General features: G+C 37.6%; 1 pseudogene; it reads right to left on the reverse strand.

The window, feature by feature from the left end:
* Positions 1-1,579: 1,579 nt before the first annotated feature.
* The window catches only part of LOC102249266, a 24,811-nt pseudogene continuing 16,842 nt past the window's right edge, over positions 1,580-9,548 (reverse strand).

Genomic DNA, 9,548 nt, shown 5'->3' on the forward strand with positions numbered 1-9,548 from the left:
TGGGTCTTATGATAACTTTATTCCTAATTTTTTGAGGAACTGCCATACCGTTTTCCATAGTGGTTATACCAGTTTACATTCCCACCAGCAGTCAAGAAGGTTTATTTTTTCTCCACAACTTCTCCAACACTTATTACTTGTCTTGTGGGTAACAGCCATTCTAACAGGTATGAGGTGATATCTCATAGTTTTCATTTGCATTTCCCTAACTACTAGTTATGGGGAAAAAATTGAACATCTTTTCATATATTTGTTGATCATTTATATGTCTTTTTTTTATTGTCTAAAGTTTTACATATGTCTCCTTTTTCCCCAATTAACCCCGCCCAACCATTCCAACCCCAGGCAAGTCCCCACCACCCAAGTATCTGTGTGCATCAGTTAAGCTAATATGCATGCATAGACGTCCTTTGGTTACATTCTAACCACCCCCCCCCTCAACCTCCCCTCCATTTGTCTTGGGATCTATTTTTGTTCATAAAATTATATACCACATATGAGTGAGATCATGTGATATTTATATTTCTCTGACTGGCTTATTTTGCTTAGCATAATGCTCCACAGTTCCAGCCATGCTGTTGCAAATGGTAAAAGTTCCTTCTTTTTTATAGAGGCATAGTATTCCATTGTGTAGATGTACCACAGTTTTTCAATCCACTCATCTGCTGATGGGCACTTAGGCTGTTTCCAAATCTTAGCTATTATAAATTGTACTGCTAAGAACTGAGGGGTGCATATATCTTTTCTGATTGGTGTTCCTGGTTTCTTGGGATATTGTCCTAGAAGTGGGATTACTGGGTCAAATGTGAGTTCCATTTTTAACTTTTTGAGGAAACTCCATACTGTCTTCCACAGTGGCTGTGCAAGTCTGTATTCCCACCAGCAGTGCACGAGCGTTCCTTTTTCTCCACATCCTTGCCAGCACTTGTCATTTGTTGATTTGTTGATGACAGCCATTCTGACAAGTGTGAGATGGTACCTCATTGTGGTTTTGATTTGCATCTCTCAGATGATTAGTTACTTTGAGCATGTTTTAATATGGCTCTTGGCCTTCTGTATGTCCTCTTTCGAAAGTGTCTATTTAGGTCCTTTGCCCATTTTTTGATTGGCTCATTTGTCTTCCTTTTGTTAAGTTGTATGAGTTCTCTATAAATTTTGAAGATTAAACCCTTATCTGAAATAGCATTGGCGAGTATGTTCTCCCACGCAGTGGGCTTTCTTGTTGTTTTGTTGATGGTTTCTTTTGCTGTGCAGAAGCTTTTTATTTTGATGTAGTCCCATTTGTTTATTTTCTCCTTAGTTTCCATTGACCAAGGAGCTCTGTCAGAAAAGATATTGCTAAGACGTATGTCTACTATTTTGCTGCCTATGGAATCTTGTAGGATTTTTATGGTTTCCTCTCTTACATTTTAACCATTTAGAGTTTGTTTTTGTGTATAATGTAAGTTGGTGATCTAGTTTCATTTTTTTGCATGTATCTGACCAAATTTCCCAGCCCCATTTATTGAATAGACTGTCTTGACTCCATTGTATACTCTTACCTCCTTTGTCAAATATTACTTAGCATAATGGCTCGGGTCGATTTCATGGTTGTCTGTTCTGTTCCATTGGTCTATATGTCTGTTCTTGTGCCAGTACCAGGTAGTTTTGAGAACCGTGGCTTGGTAATACAGCTTGATATCTGGTATTGTGATCCCTCCAACTTTGTTCTTCTTTCTCAGAATTGCTGTGGCTATTTGGAGTCTTTTTTTATTCCAAAGGAATTTTTGGAGAGTTTTTTCTATATCTTTGAAATATGTCATTGGTATTTTAATGGGGATTGCATTGAATCTGTAGATTGCTTTGGGTAGTATGGACTATTTAATGATGCTGATTCTACCAATCCATGAACATGGTATGTTCTTCCATTGTTTATGTCTTCCTCCTATCTCTTTTTTCAATGTCCTGCAGTTTTCTGAGTACAGGTCTTTTACCTCCTTAGTTAAGTTTATCCCTAGGTATCTTTTTTTTTGTTGCAATGGTAAATGGGATTTTTTTTTTAGTTTCTCTTTCTGTGAGTTCATTATTGGTGTATAAAAGGGCCATAGATTTCTTGGCGTTAATTTTGTATCCTGCTACATTGCTGAATTCATGTATTAGGTCTAGTAGTTTTTTTATGTAGTCCTTTAGGTTTTATATGTACAATACCATGTTATCTGCAAATAAGGACCGTTTTACTTCTTTTCCAATTTGGAAGCCTTTTATTTTTTCCTCTTGTCTGATCACTATGGCTAGCACTTTAATTACTATATTGAACAGGAGTGATTAAAGTGGACATCCCTGTCTTGTTCCCATTCCAGGGGAAACGAGTTTAGGTTTTGCCCATGGAGTATGATGTTGGCTGTAGGTTTGTCATATAAGGCCTTTATTATGTTGAGTTATGATCCCTCTATTCCCACTTTTCTGAGAGTTTTTATCAAGAAAGTGTGTTGAGGTCTGAGGATCTGCAGCCCTGCAAGCAGCCTCTCACAGTCTGAGGAGCAGCAGCCATGCAAGCAGTCTGTCCCCATCTGATGAGCAGCAGCCATGTGAGCAGCCTGCCCCTGTACGAGGAGCAGAAGTTCTGTGTGCAACCAGCCCTGGTCAGAGGAGTAGCAGCCATGCAGAGCCCACCCTCATCTGAGGAGCAGCTGCCTTGTGAGCAGCCCGCCCCCATCCAAAGAGAAGCAGCCCTACTGGCAGCCCTACTTGCAGTCCGCCCCCTTGGAGGATCAGCAGCTGTGTGAACTGCTCTCCCCCATCTGAGGAGCAACAGACTTGCGTGCAGACCACCCCTGTCCGAGGAGTAGCAGCTGCATAAGCATCCTGCCCCCATCCGAGGGGAAACAGCCCTGTGAGCAGACTGTCTCCATCTGAGGAGCAGCAGCCCTATGAGCAACCTGCCCTCGTCCAAGGACCAGCAGCTGTGTGAGCAGCCCGACCCTGTACAAGGAGCAGCAGTCTCACAGAGCCTGCCCCAACCAGCCAGAGGAGTCACCACTGCTGCAAGCAGTGCCCACCAGAGGAGCCGTTGCCAACTGAGGAGCAGCTGCTGCTGCGACCACTAGAGGAGCAAATACCACACAAATCAACACCTAGATCATTTGGTGAGAGCAAAAATGGGAAGACAAAAAACACTCAAAACAAAAATAAGAATGAATTGCCAGAAAAGCAGCTAAGCGAAACAGAGACATGCAATATGTCAGAAAAGAATTCAGAATAAGGGTCATACAGTTCATAAACCGGATGCATGAAAAAAATCAACAACTTATGTAAGAATCAAGAAGAAATAAAGACTGATATAGCTGCAATAAAAAACACCATGGAAAGTTTCAACAGAAGACTAGGAGAAGTGGACGACCGAATTAGCGAATTAGAAGACAGGGAAGCAAATACACCCAAAGTGAACTGCAATTGGAAAAAAAAAATTAAAAGACAGCAGGAGAGCCTAAGGGAGTTTTGGCACAACATAAAATGAAGCAACATATGAATAATAGGGGTGCCAAAAGGACAGGAAGTGAAACAAGAGTTAGAAAACCTATTTGAAAAAATAATGTCAGAAAACATCCCTGATGTGGGGAAGAAAAAAGTCACACAAGCACGGAGAGTCCCAAACAAGATGAACCTGAAAAGACCAACACCAAGACACTTCGAAATTAAGACAATAAACGTCTAGGACAAAGAGAGAATTTTAAAGGCTGCAAGAGAGAGAAAGAAAATTACATACATGGATCTCCCATTTGATTATCAAATAATTTCTCAACAGAAACACATCAGGCAAGAAAGGAATGGAAGGAAGTTTAGAAAGTGATGCAAAGCAAGGGACTAAATCTAAGAATACTCTATCCAGCAAGGTTATCATTAAAATTTAAGGGGAAATAAGGAGCTTCACAGACAAAAAAAAAAAAAACTAGGGGAGTTTATCACAACCAAGCCAGCAATGCAAGAAATGCTAAAGGTACTGATCTAAAAAGAACAAATAAGAAGGAACACAAGCACAAAAAATAAAAATGGCTACAAACACGTACCTATCAATAATAACTTTAAATGTAAATAAACTAAATGCTCCAATAAACAGACATTGTGTGGCTAAATTCATAAGAAAACAAGACCCATATATAAGCTGTCTAAAAGAGACCCACCTCAAAATAAGGGACTTGTACAGACTGAAAGCGATGGGATGGAAAAATGACTTTCAGGCAAATGGTAATGAAAAAAAAAAAAGCTGGGGTAGCAATACTTATATCTGACAAAATAGATCTCAAAGTGAAGGCCACTTCATAATACTAAAGGGATCGATACAACAAGAGGATATAAACCTGGAAAACATATATGCACCCAATGCAAGAGCAACCAAATATATAAAAAAAAATTCTGGAAGATATCAAGGGAGAGATCAGCAATAATACAATCATAGTAGGGGACTTTAATACCCCACTGTGGTATATTTTTGAAAATGACCCATGTGCACTTGAGAAGAATGTATATTCTGCAGCTTTGGGGTGCAATGTTCTGAAGATGTCAATTAATTCCATCTGATCTAGTGAGTCACTTAGTATTGATGTTTCTTTATTGATTTTTGTTTAGAGGATTTATCCAGTGGTGTCAGTGGGTATTAAATTCCGCTACTATGACTGCATTGCTGTCAATCTCTCCATTGATATCTTCCAGAATTTTTTTTTATGTGTTTGTGTGCTCCTGTATTTGGTGCTTATATGTTTATCAGAGTTATATCTTCTTGTTGAATTGCTCACTTTAGAATTATGAAGTGTCCTTTCTTATCTCTGTTTATGGCCTTCACTTTGAGGTCTATTTTGTCAGATATAAGTATTGCTACCATACTTTTTTTCCATTTCCATTCACCTAAAAAACCTTTTTCCATTCCTTTACCATCAGTCTGTGTGAGTCCTTTGTTCAGAGGTGGGTCTCCTGTAGACAGCAGGTATATGGGTCATGTTTTCCTATCCACTCAGCTACCCTATGTCTTTTGATTGGGGCATCTAATCCATTTACATTTAAAGTTATTATTGATAGATACTTGTTTGTCACCATTTTTATTCTTTATGCCTATGTTCCTTCTTCCGTTCCTATTTCTTCTTTTTACAGCAGACCCTTTAGCATTTCTTGCATTGCTGGTTTGGTGGTAATAAACTCCCTTAGTCCTTTTTTGTCTGTGAAGCTCCTTATTTCTCCCTCAACTTTGATTGATAGCCTTGGTGGGTACAGTATTCTTGTATTCACACCCTTGGTTTGCATGACTTTGTATATTTCATTCCATTCCCTTCTGGGCTGATGTGTTTCTGTTGAGAAATAAGTTGATAGTCTGATGGGAGATTCCATGTAGGTAACTTTCTGTCTCTCTCTGGCAGCCTTTAAGATTCTTACTTTATTGGTGGTGTTTGCCAATTTAATTATAGTGTGTCTTGGTGTCGGTCCATTTGCATTCAGCATTCATCTTGTTTGGGACTCTGTAAGCTTCTTGGACTTGTGTGAGTTTTTTCTTCTTCTTAATATCAAGGAAGTTTTCTGTCATTATTTCTTCAAACAGGTTTTCTATTCCTTGCTCAGTTTCCTCTCTTTCTGGCACCCCTATTATGCAGATGCTGTTTCATTTTGTGTTATCTCAAAGTTTCCTGAGGCTCTCCTCCTGTTTTTTAAGTCTTTTTTTTCCAGTTTCTGTTCTGCTTGGGTATTTTTTCCTACCTTGTCTTCTCACTCACTGATGCAATCCTCTTCTTCTTTTAGTCTGCTGTTGATGCTTTCTATTGTGTTCTTTATTGTAGTGATGTCATTTTTCATTTCTTCTTGGTTCTTCTTCATTTCCTCTTGATTCTTACACATATTGTTGAATTTGTCTTCCATCTTTTTCAGGGTTCTTATGACCATTGCTCTGAATTCTTTCTCTGACAAATTGCTTGCCTCCATTTTGTTTACTTTCTTTTTTGGTGATTCCTCCTTTTCTTTCATATAGGGGCTGTTACTTTGTCCCCCCATGTTTGTTCCTCTCAGGGTGTCTCATTATGTAGCTCTCTGTCTCTATTGCATTGACTAAAGGCACAAAATAAAAAATGACAAGACACAACACACAGGGCACCAAACACAAATGTATTCACAATACTAATGACCCCAAATAAAAGTAACCTCCAGAGAAAAGAGAATTAGGGGATAGAAAAGAGTGCAAAAATGATATTGAGAAAAGGAAAAAATGTAAGAGAGAAAAGTAAGAGAAGAAAAAAGAATGGGGGAAATATATATGTATATGGGAAGAAAACTCCAAAAAACCAACAACTAATCCAAAAAATGCAAACAACAAACACCCGGAGAAGAATGCAAATAACAGAAAACAACTAATTAAAAAAAAGCAAACAACAAACACCCAATTAACAAATACCCAAATTAATCTGAAGCGGCAGAGCTTATTTCTCTCTCCAGGCGATCTCTGACCTTTCTGTCCATGGATTGCCTCACCAGCTGTGTTTAATTTGCCAATTCCGGATGGGTGTTATTTGATTCAGCTGTTCCTTCTATCTGCTCTGTGAGAGGTGCAGGACCCAACCACGTATTCAGCCACCACCTTTTCTCCCCCTGGTAAACTTTTTAGGTGCCCTTAGCCAGGGAGGCTGGAGTCTTGGTGTTCGTGGGTTCTCAGCTGAGGCAGCTGATCTCTGGGCATTGTGGTTGTAGGGTCCCAGGAGGTATCTGAGGTCTCCCTGGTTGTAGGTTAGGCTGGGCTTCCAATCACAGCCGCTCTTCCCTTCAAGATTGTGCAGTCTCTGGAGCAGAGCCAGGCGATCTGGGAGAGATTTCAGCACTAGTAGAAGCTGCCCAGCCAGGGGAGCCTGGTCTGCCAGTCCCCAACAGTCACTCTCTCTTGCAGCCTACAGTTCCATCAGCTGCCATCTTGGATGTCATTTGTATGTCTTCTTGAGAGAAGTGTCTGTTCAGGTGTTCTTCCTATTTTTAATTGGATTGTTTGTTGTTTTGTTGTTGAATTTATGAGTTCTTTACAAATTTTGGATATTAACCCTTTATCTTTGTTTTTAATTATGGATACTAATATTGAGAGATATTAAGGATCAAAAAACATTTTAATTTGCATATAAAAACATTTTCTTCATATAATGGCCATATATTTATGATAGGATTATGATATAAAATATTATTTTATGAGAAACACTATTGCTTAACATATCCAATGCACTATCTAGATATTCTATATTCCTTGAGTCATGTTACCCACAGTACAACATTATGAGGTAAGTATAGTTATTTTTTCAACATACAGATAAAGAAACTGAGGGTTGTATAAGAATTCACAGTTAATATGAAGATTCAACAAGTCAATAAAAAACTTAAAAGGCACAAGTAAGACTGAGAATTCCTTCTTCACTTGCAAGTATTGCAACTTTTTGTTTGTTTGTTTTAAATAAAATAGGTACTGGAGTGGCTAAAAATTGCAATGTTATAGTGCATTTAAATTGTCTGCCTAGAGCAGTGGTTCTCAACCTTCCTAATGCCACAACCCTTTAATACAGTTCCTCATGTTGTGGTGACCCCCAACAATAAAATTATTTTTGTTACTACTTCATAACTGTAATTTTGCTACTGTTATGAATCATAATGTAAATATCTGAAATGCAGGATGTATTTTCATTGTTACAAATAGAACATAATTAAAGCATAGTGATTAATCATAAAAACAATATGTAATTATATATGTGTTTTCCGATGGTCTTAGGCGACCCCTGTGAAAGGGTCGTTCAACCCCCAAAGCGGTCGCGACCCACAGGTTGAGAACCGCTGGCCTAGAGGCACAAATGTACTCGAGCACATGGCTGGGATGCCATATTACCAGTACAATTTAGAATCTCTTGCTTTGAAGTATTAATACTAGAGCTTTATCATTGTAGCTGCGGCATCCTACATAGTATGAATATTTTTATAAAACACCCTGAAATACAAACCTCAGTGATCAATTCAGTACTTGCATTTCCCAAACTTTATTTTAATCAGGAGTTAATGATGTATTGCACTTCTAGTAAGCAAATGAATGTTTGAATTGCTGTAAGTTATTTTAATAATTGCTCAGCTAACCATTTAAATTATCAAAGATCTTTACTTGTGCAACATCATATAAATGCTAAAAATTAAAAATTAATCAACACAATTTCCATAACTAAAAGTTGACATCTAATGGGATATTTTTCAATAAGATGACAGCAATAATTATGCTGAAAAATGTTCTTTCCTGTAGCTTGAACGATTATAGCAATTTCCACCAAGGGATTTCGCAGTCAGATTCTAGTTCTTGGCAACAGTGATTAATATAATGGTTATTAATGGAAAGTCATTTTGATACTTCTAGCAGTGTATAGGTGTCAATGCTTTGAAAGCAATGTAATTTGCATATTAATGATAAAGATTGCATTGGACTGGCTGGCTACTAAGAAACCCAATTGATTTTTTTATTGTCTTCTATAATGTAAAAGGTCAATTAGATTTATGGAAACAATGGAACTTTTCACATCAGGACCTAACATTTCTCTGTGCTGACATCTTTTTAACTCTATACAAAGGTAATTAAATGTGCAAAGGTAATTGTGTTAAGCTAAGAAAGTGGCAGGGTCAGATGTCACAGTCCACAGCAAGGTGAAAATCTATTGCAGATGGCAACCCTGGGAGCTGAGTTAGAGTGAGAACTGCCTTTCAGGTTGCCAACAGGAAACAGAGAATAAAGCCATCCTCAGTAGTTAATATTATCAGATTAATGAAAAGGACAGATGTTTCACTAGCTTTCCCTTAAATTCAGCACAGATAAGGTAGTCCTTCATCAGATTCCATAAAGGTAAATTGTGGATTAATAAATTGGTTATACAATGTATATGTTTAGGGTAAGACCAAATAAATATACGTATACACATTGTGACAAAGTTTGTCACAATTGGTATATATTTAAATGCATTCAAATCCATTGACCTAGAGTTAGAAAAGTAAGAAATTATTCTTCCAATTTACTATTCCCTTTCCTAGAATTTTATCAAATATATTTTTCCTCCATCTCTTTGAACTGTACTCTTTGGAGGCACATAATATATGGATATGGTAAAACAACATTATGTTTGTAGCAAGGAAAGGATAACACTTGTGTTATAGAAGTTCTATAAATGAGAAGGAAGTGAATCTAGATAACACAATGGATATGAAAGAATGATTTCACCTAAAGCACAAATTAGGAATTTAAGCACAAATTAGTCCATGAAATATATTCTTAATTTTTTATTAAAAATATGTAATCTAAAGAGGTTTTAAATGAAGAAATTAAGAAGTACAAATTGGTAGTTACAGAATAGTCAAAAGATATAAATTAAAGCATGAGGAATATCACCTATAATCTACACTAATAAAAGAGAAACATGGTAATTGGCGTACGACCGCTACCCTTTTCATTGGCTAATCAGTGAGTATATGCAAATTAACTGTCAGCCAAGATGGCGGCCGGCAGCCAGGCACTGAAGCGAACAGGGAGGCTT

This window comes from Myotis brandtii, unplaced genomic scaffold (genome assembly GCF_000412655.1).
Source record: "Myotis brandtii unplaced genomic scaffold, ASM41265v1 scaffold514, whole genome shotgun sequence".
In the NCBI taxonomy this organism is placed as follows: domain Eukaryota; kingdom Metazoa; phylum Chordata; class Mammalia; order Chiroptera; family Vespertilionidae; genus Myotis; species Myotis brandtii.